Below are 13857 nucleotides of genomic sequence, written 5' to 3' on the forward strand. Positions count from 1 at the left end.
GACAGTTAAAGTAGTTTATTAAAGAAGTTAATAGAGTACAACTCCGCAGCAGGGCCAGGAAGCATGCAGGCAAAAGTCTCCCTTCTTTAATGCTGGACTGTCGTGCATGCTGTCCCTCAGCCTTCTGAGGACAGGATCCTCTCGCCCTCCCCCCACCAGGTCTTGACACTGCTATCTGTAGCTGCCAACTTTTGCTGCTGAGCCCTTTCCTGGTCTGTTACCACCTTCAGTGTTACAGCCCATGTTGCAGCCACAGCCTCCTTGCTGTCTCTGTGTCTGTCTTCTTTTCTTCTGTCTGTTCCTTCCTGCTGCTTCTCTTAGTGTTTCTGTCTGAAAAACCTTTAAGGGGCTAGCTGCTTAGATACACACAACTCCTTGTCAGTTTCCAGGCACAGTCCCTTCTACCAGGGGCCCACAAACTGACCAATCTCCTCTCAGAAGGCCACAGACCCTTCATTTGCATAATAAGCCACAAACACATCATTTGGATACACACCATAGTGCAGGCTTCAGCCAGGACCAGACAAAAAGTATCAAACCACAATTTGTTGCCTCTTATCCAAAAAATGTCACTCAACCTAGGTAGAAAACTAGAGGTAAAAGATGAATAAAGCCTCAGGACTTAGAGGGGAAATCTCCCAAGCTGTTTTTCCCAAGAACCAAGGCAAAGGACTACCAAATGGAACTCAGTTCACCACATATGTAGTACCAACAGCTATCCGCATCTTGGCATCATTCTGATCCTTTTTTTACATCATCCCTTTGTTGTTGTTGTTGTTGTTGTTATGTGCCGTGGAATCAGTTCCGACTAATAGTGACCCTGCACAGGGTTTTCGAGACTGTAAACCTTTACGGGAGCAGAAAGCCTCATCTTTCTCCTGTGGAACAGCTGGTAGTTTTGAACTGCTGACCTTGCGGTTCACAGCCCGGGTCATAACCACTACCTTACCAGAGCTCCTTACCACCAGTTTCGTGACCTTAAAACAACACAAAACTGTTGCTTTAAAGTTTTGGAGTCCTGAGTCTGAAGTGGATCTTTCTGTGCTAAAATCAAGTTGTGGGCAAGGGTGTGCTCCTTCTGGAAGCTCTGAGGGAAAGTCTGTTTCTCATCTCTTCCAGCTTCTAGAGACAACCTGCATTCATTGGCTGGTGGCTCCCTCTTCCATCTTTAAAGCCAGGAATGGAGTATCACCAAATCTCTCTCTGATTCTCACAGTAACTCTGCTGATCCTCTTGTTTCACATACAAGGACCCTGTGGTTACATTGGGCCCACCAGGATAATCTCTCCATCTCAAGACACACAATTTAATCTCATCTGCCAAGTCCCTTTCTTCATGTTAAAATAACATATTCCCAGATTCTGGGGACTAGGACATGGACATTTTGAGAGATCTTAGTTCTACCTTCTATATTTACTTATAAGGGTTAAGATATTATCATTTAACACTTATGGAAATAAAATAAAAAGGAGGAATACATGGGGCCCAGGAAAAGGAAAGAAATAAGGGTCTTATGAAACCTTGGACCCTACTTCCCCTATCCATGCCCTGATGTGACTCCTTCCTTCCTTCCACTCAGGGTCACTGGCAGGATTTCCAGCCAGGTGGAGAGACATCTGCCTCCTTCTGTACAGAACATAGCCTCACTATGAGTCAGAACCGACTCCACAGTACTTAACAACAACAACAGGTTCCTCATGAGTACAGTCAAGTGTTCTGGAATTCCCATTCTTCTCAACGTTATCCATAGTTTGTTATGATCCACACAGTTGAAAGCCTTTGCATAGTCAATAAAGCACAAGTATACATCTTTCTGGTATTCTCTGCTTTCAGCCAAGATCTATCTGACATCAGTAATGATATCCCTAGCTCCACGTCCTTTCCTGTACCAGTGCCTGGCTGTTTTGACCACTGTGGCTGTGTAGTAAATTTTGAGGTCAGGAAGTGAGAGGCATCCAACTTTATTTTTCTTTTTAAGCAACGCTTTGCTTATCTGAGGCCTCTTTCCTTTCCATATCAAGTTGTTGTTTTTAAGTGCCATTGAGTCGGTTCTGACTCATAGCGACTCTGTATAGGGTTTCCGAGGAGCGGCTGGAAGGTTTGAACTGCTGACCTTGCCATTCAAACCGACCTTGTGACCCAGTGCTTATCCTAAAGTGCCACACCAGTTGTTGTTGTTGTTGTTATGTGCCGTCGAGTCGGTTCCGACTCATAGCAACCCTGTACAGGGTTTCCGAGGCTGTAAACCTTTACGGGAGCAGAAAGCCTCATCTTCCTCCTGAAGAGCAGCTGGTAGTTTCGAACTGCTGACCTTGCAGTTCGCAGCCCGATTCATAACCACTACGCTATCAGAGCTCCTTGACACACCAGTTAGGGATGAGTTTTTCCATCTCTTTAAAGAATGATGTGGAATCTGGATTGAGATTGTGTTATATCTGTAGATTGCTTTGGGTAGTGTTGATATTTTCACAGTGTTAATCCTGCCTATTCTTTTGATTTTGTAGTTTTCTTTGTATAGGTCATTTGTTTCTCTGGGTAGGTTTATTCCTAAGTATTTCATCTTTTGAGTAGCTATTATAAATGGTTTTGTTTTCCTAATTTCCTTTTCAGAGCTGTTTTTGTTAGTATAGAAGAATCCAACTGATTTTTGTGTATTGATCTTGTACCCTACTACTTTGCTGAATCTTTCAATGAGTTCCAATAATTTTCTTGCTGAGTCTTTGGTATTTTCTATGTATAGGATTATATCATCTGTAAATAGAGAGAGTTATACTTCTTCTTTGCCACTTTGGAGACCTGGTATGGTGCTGTGGGCTAGTTAATACACTACAGTGCAAAGTCTATTTGATCTGCAAGGTCAGCGGTTCAAAGTCACCAGCCACTACTCAGAAGCTCTATACAGGGTCACTATGAGTCAAAACTGACTTGATGGTACTTAACAACAGCCATTCAATATTGTCTTAGCCAGACCTATAAAGCACAAAGGGAAATTGTTGTTGTTAAGTGCCTTTGTGTCGGTTCTAACCCAGAGCGACACTATATAGGGTTTCCAAGGAGTGGCTGGTGCGTTTGAACTGCTGACCTTGTGGTTTAAACCGACCTTACAGTCTAGTGCATTATCCCACAGGGCCACATCAAGAATGAATAGGAGTGGTGATAGATAGCATCTTTGTTTGCTTCCTGTTCACAAAGGGAGTGTTTTAGATTTTTATCCATTGAGAGTGATGTCTGCTACCAGCTTTAGATATGCTCTTAATTATATAGAGGAACTGCCCTTCAATTCCTACTTTGTTGAGTGTTTTTTTTTTTTTATCAGGAATGGATGTTGCATTTTGCAAAAACCTTTTCTGCATCAATTGATGTGATCATGTGGTTTTTTTCCTTTGTTTTATTTATATGGTAGATTATGTTGATTGTTTTTCTAGTATTGAATCATCTTTGTATCCCTGGTATGAATCTTACTTGGTCATGATTTTTTTTTTTTTTAATATGTTGTTGAAATCTATTGGCTTGGATTTTGTTGAAAATGTTTTCATCTATGTTCATGAGGAATATTGGTTTAGAAGTTTCGTTTTGAGCAATGTCATTGCTTGGTTTTGGTAAGAGGGTTATTCTTGCTTCATAAAATGTATTTGGGAATGTTCTATGTTCTGGAATAGTTTGGGCAAAATTGGTGTCAGCTCTTCTCTGAATATTTGGCAGAATTCACCAGGGAGGCCGTCTGGGTTTGGATTTATTTATTTGTTTATTATTTATTTATTTTGGTTGGGAGTGTTTTAATTACCTTATAAATTTATTTTTTTGTTTTAGGTTTGTTCAAGATTTCTACTCTGTGTTCATTTAGGTAAGTCGTGTTTTTCTACAAATTTATCCATTTCTGTTAGATTTGAATGTTGTGGGTTCAGTGTATAGCAGTTGGTATTGGTTCTTACCCAACAGGTAGCACCGAAGAAGGTACAGTTATGGCTGGACTATGTGGTAACTATTGATTGACATCACTTCTCAGGTGACATAGGAAGAGAAAACGCACTCACAAGAGAGAAGGAAAACTAACACAAACCAGCAAACAACAGTGGAAAAGAAAATAGTAGCAGGAACAAAAGGCAGGCAACAGCAAGAAAAAGAATACAAAAATCAAAGAGAGAGAAGAAAATAAAATAATAAAAAAGAGAGAGAAGAAAAAAAGAGAGAGAAATACCTGGACACAATCAGGGAGAGGGAAAGAGACCAGAAAGTCATTTTTTAAAGCAGGGATTAAAAAAAGAAAAAGGAAAAAAGAAGCAGAAATTGTTGGGAAAGAGATACGGCATAAAAAGATGGAAAAATGAACAGAGACATAAAAAGTTTAGGAAGTAAGAGAGAGAACGGTGAGGGAGAAAGAATAAATACACAAAAACAATGAGAGGAGGGGGAAAAAGGAGGGGAAGCAGTGCCAGACCCAGAGGGGAGAAACTTCTGGGGTCTTCTGCCAGCTGATATTTCATGTGGTGGGTGGTTAAGGGATGAGATGGTAGCATTCAAACCTAGAGTTACTATAGGACTAGGCGTTGTCTGTTCTGGGCACCCAATCTGGAAGCTGTTTGTGCAGACCTCAAAACAGCTGGGGGATCAGGGTATTTCCATCGCAGAGGGAAGTCAAGGATGTGTGGTCCCTCTAGTCCTGGGCTGACCAGAACTGATTCTGTGGGTCTGGAATGGGCTACACCTGATTCCAGGTGCCTGGGTTGGTGCTGCTTGCTCTCTATTTCCTTTGGTGTGAGTTTTGACAGCCTGGAAAGTAGGAGCTTCCCCGGGGTCCGGCCACATCTCTGATCATCTGCATCTATTTCATTTGGCTTTCTGTATCTTCATTGTAGAGGGTCCCTACAGCCTTTCTGCTTAGTCTGCCAACTTGCTGCCTCTCCTTGTTTGGAGTTTTTGTTTTTAACTTTGCTATCAATGTTGGGGTGAGATGATATATCATTGTAAATTTGATTTACATCTCTTGAATGGTTAGTGATTGTGAGTATTTCTTCATATAATTGTTGGTCGCCTGATTGTCTTCGTTGGTGAATGTCTGTTGATATTCTCTGCTCATTTTTTTGTTTTTTAATGCTTTATTTTTAATTATGTGATATTTTTAATTATGGGAGAACATTAACTTCATGTTCATCCTGTTGTATATCTTACATTGCCATGGTGACAGTCTCCTCCATGCATCATCAACCAACCAAAGGGTAGGCCAGCCCCCAGTCGTCAGCCACTCCATCTCTCCACGTCATCGTCTCTGCCTCCATCTCTGGCATCACTGATTCTCCCGCACTCCACTCTTCTCCCTTGATGGTCCCAGGGACCCTCTGCTCATTTTTAAATGGGATTGTTTGCTTTTTCTTATTGAGGAGTTCTATAAATTTTAGAGATTAATTCTTGTCTGATATGTCATTGCCAAAACATTGTTTTCACAATTTGTGGGTTCTTTGAACTCTTTTGGTGAAATCATTAGATGCACACAAGTCTCTAATGTTTAGGACATTCCAGTTATCTAGTTTGTTATCTACTATTTATGAATTTTTTTAAAGAATGAAATAAAACATATGCAAATAGAAGAGGAAAATATAGACTATCCTCTTTCTCAGATGGCATGATAACATGTATAAAATACCCCAAAAAATCCACTATTAAGAGCTAATAAATGAATTGAATAAAATGTATGATACAAGGTCAGCACATAAAACTCAATTTGGTTTCTATACATCTGCAATTGTTGTTGTTGTTAAGTGCCGTCGAGTCGGTTCCGACCCATAGCGACCCTGTACAGGGTTTCCGAGGGTGTAAATCTCTACGGGAGTAGAAAGCCTCATCTTTCTCCCGCGGAACGGCTGGTAGTTTCGAACCGCTGACCTTAAGGTTCGCAGCCCGATTCTTAACCACTACGCTACCATCTGCAATAATCAGTCTTAAAAGGAAATTAAGGAAAGAATTATATTTAAATTAGCATCTAAAAGACTCAACTAAGCTAAACTGCTGCCTTCACGTTAGTTTCAACTTATAGCCTTGATTCTAACACCCAGCAAATCTTTGGATAGCCTAGAGCTGCCCCATAGGATTTATAAATCTGGATCTCTTTAAAGAAGCAGACTGTCTCTTTTATTTTTTGCACAAAAGAGTAAAATGCCTAATAGTTCATTTATCTAAGAAGGTGAAGCACTTATAAACAAAAACTATAAAACAGTGTTGTTAGGTGCCATCAAGTCAGGTGCAACTCAAAATGACCCTGTTTACAACAGAATAAACCACTGCCTGGTCCTGAAGCACCCTCACAATTGATCCTACATTGAGCCCATTGGTGTACCCATTGCATCAATTCTATCTCACTGAGGGTCTTCATCTTTTTTTGCTGACCTTCTACTTTAGCAAGCGTGATTTCCTTCCTGAAAGCATGCCTAATGTACACCATCCTCCCTTCTAAGCATTCTGACTGTACCTCCTCCAACACAGAGTTATTTGTTCTTCTGACTGTCTGTAGCATATATAACACTCTTAGCCAACACCATAATTCACATGCATCAATTGTTCTTCAGTCTTCCTTACTCAATGCCCACCTTTCACACGCATATGAGGTCATTGAAAATACTAGGCTGTATAAAACATTACTGAGAGAAACTTGTTGTTGTTAGGTGCCATCAAGTTGGTACCGACCCATAGTGACCTTATGCACAGCAGAATGAAACACTGCCCGATCCTGGGCCAACCTCAATATTGTTGCCACACTTGAGTCCATCGATGCTGCCACTTGGCCAATCCATCTCATTGAGGGGTCTTCCTCTTTTCCTCTGACCCTCCACCTTACCAAACATGGTAATCTTCTCCAGTGACTGCTCCCTACTGTCAGGATATGTCCAAAGTATGAGAGACGAAGTTTGGTCATCTTGGCCTCTAAGGAGCACTCTGGCTGCACTTCTTCCAAAATGGATCTATTGGTTCTTTTGGCAGCCCATGGCACTTTCAATATTCTCCTCCAACACCATAACTCAAAGGCATCAATTCTTCTACGGTCTTCCTTATTCACTGTGCAGCTTTCACATGCATATGAGGTTATTGAAAATATCATGGCTTGGGTCAAGCAAACCTTAGTCCTCAGGGTGACATCTTTGCTCTTCAACACTTAGAAAGACCTAAATATAAGGATGTTCTGTGCTCACAGAATGGAAGACCCTATTGTGAAGACGAATGCAAACAATTTATAGATTCAGAACCAAACCGAAACCAAAGCAAGCTGATTCTTGATTCTGACTCCGGGTGACCCACTTGTGTCAGAATAGAATTCTACCATACTGTTTTGAAAGCAGAGCACCTGGTCTTTCTTCTAAGGTGCCTCTGGGTGGGTTCAAACCACCTACCTTTTGTCGAGTAGCCGAGTGCTTAACCATTTGCACCACCCAGGAACTCTGGAAGTGTGCTGTAGATACGTCCTGAGAAGTCCTTAGGAGTGTGAACAGTTAATGTACTTGGATGTTAATGGAAAGGTTGGACATTTGAGCTCATGGAGAAAGCCTCAGAAGAAAGTCCTGGTGATCTATTTCCAAAACATCAGTCATTCAAAACCCTATAGTTCTACTGTGACACATGTGAGGTTGGTATGAATCATCATAGATGTGATCCCAACTCTTTTTAGGTGTTTAATAAACTGGAATTCCCCTCCTGAGGTGGGTCAGGGGTCTGGGATAGGCAAGGAGAATTGGAATGGGCCAGCAGATGCTTCCTTGGAACCTGTCTCCTGACTAGGCACCCCTCCCCCTCCGAGTTCCCACCCCCCAGAATCTACCCATCAGGACCCACATCTGGTGACGCTTCAGTGACTGATACCAATCTCTCGGACCATTGCTACTTTTGTTCAACCCTTTCCTGGACCCTTATCTGTTTCAAAACTCACTAGTCAATTTCCTGTCATATGCCATCTAACCCTGGTCTGGGCACTAGGCTGCCAGATTCTCTGGACAAAAGGAGACAGACAGCATTTCCTTGGTCTGATTTGCACCCTAACTCCAGACAAGGTAACTCGGGGTTGGGGTTTCCTGGAACGGTCCTCAAGGAGCACAGAGGCTGGGTGTCTCAGGAATGAAGGGAGCTGAGACCTAGCTGGGATATACAAATTTAACAATTGAACCAATAGTTGTCATTAACTTGATTCCAACTCATGGTGATCCCGTATATTTCTGAGTAGAACTGTGCTCCACAGGATTTTCAAGGCTGTGGTCTTTTAGTAGCAGATTACCACCACACACCTCTGGGTGGATTTGAACTACCAACCTTTCACTTAGTTGTTGAGCTCTTCAGGGATTGCACCACAGGGATATACAATTAGGAGGTGGCCAAAGAGACTAAGACCCCCAGTGAGATGGATTGGCAAAGTGGCAGCATCAACGGGCTCAAGTGTGACAGCAATAGTGAGGTTGGCCCAGGATCGGGCAGTGTTTCGTTCTGCTGTGCATAAGGTCGCTATGAGTCGGTACCGACTCAATGGCACCTAACTACAACAACAACAAAAAGACTAAAGACTCTGGGACAGTTCCTCCCAGTGGAGAATTTGTTCATCTGCCTGGATGTGAGTTCCACCAGGGCAGAGAGATTTAGCTGTTTCCACCACTGCTGTATCCTCCACATCTGGCATACAGTAGGAGCTCAGTACATATATTTAGGCTGTATAAATGAATTCCTCTTCCAAGTGACAAGGGAGAAATTGCCCTCCTCAATCAATCATTCATTCATTATTTATTGAGTGTCTACTATGTGCTTGGGGCTATTGAACAAGCCAGATGCTGCTCTTACCTTTATGGAACTCAGAGTCTAGAGAAGACAGTACATGTGATTGAAAGAATTCAACAAGCATAAATATCATTGGTAACAGTAACAAACTCACGGTGGAAAGAAAGCTTTTATAAGGTCTTCTGTAGCTAGGGTTGTCAGGGAAGACTTACTTGGAGGAAGTGCGATTTGCACTGAGATCTCAAGAATGAGTTCAATAGGGACGGGCAACTTAGACATTGGCTACATAAAATGTGGGGGCTGTAAAGGTACAAAGTGACTGGCTTACAAGTTTTCAAGAGGGAGTTTAGATTCAGAGTGTGGGGGGGAAGGTAGAATCTCCACTGAGAGGTTTTCATGCTGTCTAGACTGGTCTCGTGAAAGGAGATGGGGACAAGACTCTCATGATTCAATAGTGAGTAATTGTTACCATGACTAATTGCAATTGTTGCAACTGAAAAGGTAGAAGTTTTATAGCAAAAAGGGGTGAGTGGTCGATCTTACAGTCCCAGAGTGGAGGACTCTGAGACCATCAAGGGAGAAGAGCAGGAGTGGAGTGTGGGACCCTACCCAGAGAAACGGCGATGCCAGAGATGGAGGCAGAGATGATGACATGGAGAGACGGAGCAGCTGAGGACTCCAGACTCATGGAGGGAGAGGGGGTGTGTGCTGGTGGCTGGGGGGCAGGCTTGCAGGGGGCAGGCAAACAGCCCTTTGGCTGCTTGAATGAGTGTATATTTCTGAATGTTTTGGTGCACATCCAAAAACAACAACAACAAAAACAAAACAGAGGAAATAGAAACAAATACTGTTAACTGATGAAACGTGCAGGGGATTGTAATCATTGCAATGAAACGAATACGATAGGATGAGTGTAAACTATCACTCAATTCACAATAAAAACTTTTATAAAAAACAAACTAGAATAAGTTCAATAAAAATCGCAGAGGAAAGGAAGGATGTCATACCAGAGGGAGCAGCATATGCAAATGTCCTGTAGTGGGAAAGAACATGGAGACTTTCAGTGTTGCAGAAAGGCCAAGAGGCTGAAATACAATGAGCACGAGAAAGTGAGGTGTGGGGGAGTCTGGAGATACTGACAGACTTAGGGTCACTCATGCATTGTAATCTGAGTTGAGGGAACTTGTACTTGGAAAAATGGAATAAGAGAGTGTATTCATACCAAGTGCAATGGGGAGCTACAGAGGGTTTTCAAATTTGAACTTTTAAAAGACAATTTTGGCTGTCGTGGGGTGCTTGGCTCCTGGGGAGCAAGTGTAGAAAGAAGGATGCTGGGGCTTAGAAGAGGCAGCTGGTGAGACAGGTAGGAGAGTGGTGCAAGAAACTTTAAGGAGGAAAACCCAAAAGGCTTTGAAATGAACTGGAGGTAGGGGTGAGAGAGAGGGCTGGTCACAGATTCTATCAATTTTACCTAAAATGAGCAAACCAAGGCTCAGAGAGGGAAGGCTCCTTGCCTGAGGTCACATAGTCAGTGTCTGAAACAGAATTTCAATCCAGGGCTGTGTGACATCTAAGATCATGCTTTTTCTCCCACACCAAAAGTCTCTTCTCTGTTTACACTCACTTCCTTAATCTCTCATTTACGTGCAAGATTATAAATTATAGCTAAACTCTAATGATTCTTGCATGCTGATATTACATGCTTATCTCAAGCTGAGAACTCTCTTCTCTGTAATCTTAGATATCCAACTACTTATCATCCCCATAACACCAGGTCCTTAACTTCATCACATCTGTAAAGTTCTTTTTCAGTGGGAGGTAACATAGTCACAGATTCTGGGATTAGGAGGTAGACATCTTTGGGGCCACTATTCTGCTGACCACGGAGTCTAAGGAAGGAATGGTTTGTTTAGCACTGAGCTGATATGAGGACATCACCCTGACACCAGACCCACAGAGAAGGAGCGCACTAGGATGGAGGCCATGTGGTGAGCAGGTGTGATTTGATCCCTTGGACTCACACCACCCTTCCCTCAGGTTCAGTACTCTAAGAAACACAACTCTGTGACTTCAGAGGACAAACAGCTAGCCCTTCAGCGACCCTCAACCTCTGCCACCATCCCAGCCAGAGCCACTCTTCTTCCTCTGCTGAGGACCCCCACCATGCTGGGAGCAGGAAGCAGCAGCCACTGGAGAGGGGAGAAGACCAAGGCTGGACTGGTCACAGCCATGCTGCTCCTAGGTCAGGGATGTGCACCTGGGTGGAGTGAGGAGGGACTGAGCCTGATCTCAGACCCCATGGGAGGGACAAGACTCACCCAGTACCCTGTGTCCTGCAGGATTCTTCGTGAACACCTCAGTTGCAACCATGTTCCATAAGTGAGACGCTGGACCACCCTGGGAGTGAGTTCCAGGGCAGGGAGGAGGTCTGCAGTGGGTCTCTCCTTCTCTAACCCAGGGAAACCCTGACCCTGGTTATTTCTAGAAATTGAAGAAAAGCCAACACTCTGGTTTGAGGGAGAGTCACGGGTCCATCCCTGGGACAATGTGACTCTGATATGCAAAGCCTCCCAAGCTACTCAAGTCTTCCGGCTGCTGAAGGATGGGGTGGCCCAAAACCCCATCAACCTCAGTTTCCCTGCCTCTGAGTATCGGTTTCCTCTGGGGAAAGTGACAGAGGACACCAGGGACATCTACCGGTGTGACCATGAATACTTTGATGACTGGTCTTCCATTAGTGATCTGGTAGACCTGACTGGGAGAGGTGAGTCTTGGCCACACAGAAGCAGAAAGTCTTGGGGAGCAGCAAAGGGGAGGAGGAGGAAGAATTGGGGAGTGTGGGGTTCAAGGAGGTGACTCTGGAGGACCCATGCCTCTCCTTTATCCTGCTCTACTGTGTTCTTCTAACGTTTGTATCTGCTTACCTTATTCTCCATTCTTTCTCATTTTTCTCTTTCTCAAACTCACTCTTTCTGCTTCTTTCTTAATTGTATGAGTTTCTATGGTTATGGAACATTATATGAAAAAATGGGTCACTTACACCAACAGCACTTGATTTTCTCAGTGTTTTGGAGATTAGAAACCCACACTCAAAGCAGCAGCGTGATTGTTTCTTTCCGAAGACTTGGAGGAAAAAACTGTTCCTTGTCATTCTCTTAGTTTCTGGTGATCAGGGATAATCTAAGGCATTCCTTGTCTAGTACATGCAATCCTGGAAATGCTACCTGTCATCATCACATGAAATTCTTCTCTGTGTGTCTACAACTTCGTATGACCTTGTCTCACTTCTGTCTCTCCTTATCTCATTTCTTTTTATTTTAAAAACAATTCTTTTTTTTTTATGAAAATATACAGCAAAACACACACTGATTCAAAAATTAATGAAAATACAATTCCACGAACACTCCTGGCATTCTACAAAGTATGAAGACTGTCTCTCTCTTTTTACAAATAATTTTGGAAATATATATATATTTTTCCAAATTATTCATCCACCATTAACATAAATTCCCTACTCTCTAAACTTTTCATATAATCTTAGAAGTTGTTAATGGCAAGCTGATCACATTTAGAAAATTCTTTGACAGAACACTGGACTCAAGTAAGTAGCCTTAGTTAGGTAAATTAAGCTATATTATTGGTTATAAAAGACTCCAGGAGATGGTTTAGGTTTAAGGTTCGAAGATTATTTCAGAGCAATAGTTTCAGGAGTTCACTTGGTCTTTAAGACTGCAGAAAGACTGAATAATATGAAAATAGTGCATTTGGTTTAATAGCTCCCCTCTTTTGCTCAAGACTGTAGTATAGAATCTTGATACTGTTCAGTAACGGTAACAGAAACCATCCGTTTATATGGCTTTCTTATGTGGATACCACTGAAACTGGATTTCAGGTTCTACTCCAGTGTGACCACATCTTAACTGAATTACATCTACAAAGACCCTATTTCCAAATATGGTCAGGGTATGAATTTCTAAATCAATGGATTTGGAGAATACTCTTCAACCCAGAATATTCATATCTTACCTCTTTACTCTTTTTGGGTCCCTCTCTGTTCCCCTCCCAATGCCTATCCCACTCCTGCCCTTTTCTTCTAATCACTAACCAGATGGTGTGTCCAGGGAAGAAGAGGGTTCTTGACCAAAGTCAAAATCTAAGAAGGGAACCCATTCTCATCAGTTTCCCTTTTGGTCAGGAGAGAAGGAACCTGCTGGTCACCACCAATACTATTCTTGCAGAGAACCTCCCTCCACCCTCCCTATCTGTGCAGCCTGGCCCCTGGCTGATCAGAGGAGTGACGACCACGGTCCTCTGCCAAGGACCCATGAGTAGGGCGATATTTTCACTAGTGAGGGCAGGGCACTCCCAAGTCATCAAGAAGTGGATTAACGAAGAAACAAAGGCCGTCTTCCCCATTGCTCTAGCTGGGAGCTACAGCTGCAGCTACACCACCACCGAGCTCCAAGATACCTCATGGCCTCCCTCAGAGCCCAGTCAGACAGTGACCATTGAGGAGCTGGGTGAGCACATTACGTCCCTTCAGAGGCTGAGATCAAAGGTCAGGAGATTTGACTGAGGATGGAGGGGGTAGCCTATATAAAGGGGAACCACATTGTGGATACAACCAGGAATGGTCCCCAGGGGAGAGCTAGAGGGAGGGACAGAGGCCAGGCCACATGGCTTGATCCTGAGGCCCCACGGCAGGCAACACAGGGCACTGATACCCACTGTGTTCCTTCTAGATGTCTTCCCAGCACCCTGGTAAGAGATGTCAAGTTGTGATGTGGTATTCAAACCAGGGTCCCAGGTAAATCTGTGTTGCAGAGCAGAATTTCCAGATGCAACGATGACCGTGCTAAAGTCAGGAAACAGAGTGGAGAATATATCAATGATTTTCTCAGATCCTGGAACATATGAGATAAAATTCAACATTCAGGAGGGAGGTTCGTACACCTGCTGCTACACACTCAGTAGCTTACAGACCATCTGGTCCAGTGACAGCAGTCCTTTGGAGATCTTGGTGAGCGATGGTGAGTGAGGGTGGAGTCAGGAGACTTACAGGTGAGGGTGCAGGAGCCAAGCTCTGCCTGAGAGCCTGCCCACTGGCTGAGA

Source organism: Chrysochloris asiatica, unplaced genomic scaffold (assembly GCF_000296735.1).
Source record: "Chrysochloris asiatica unplaced genomic scaffold, ChrAsi1.0 scaffold00116, whole genome shotgun sequence".
NCBI lineage: Eukaryota > Metazoa > Chordata > Mammalia > Afrosoricida > Chrysochloridae > Chrysochloris > Chrysochloris asiatica.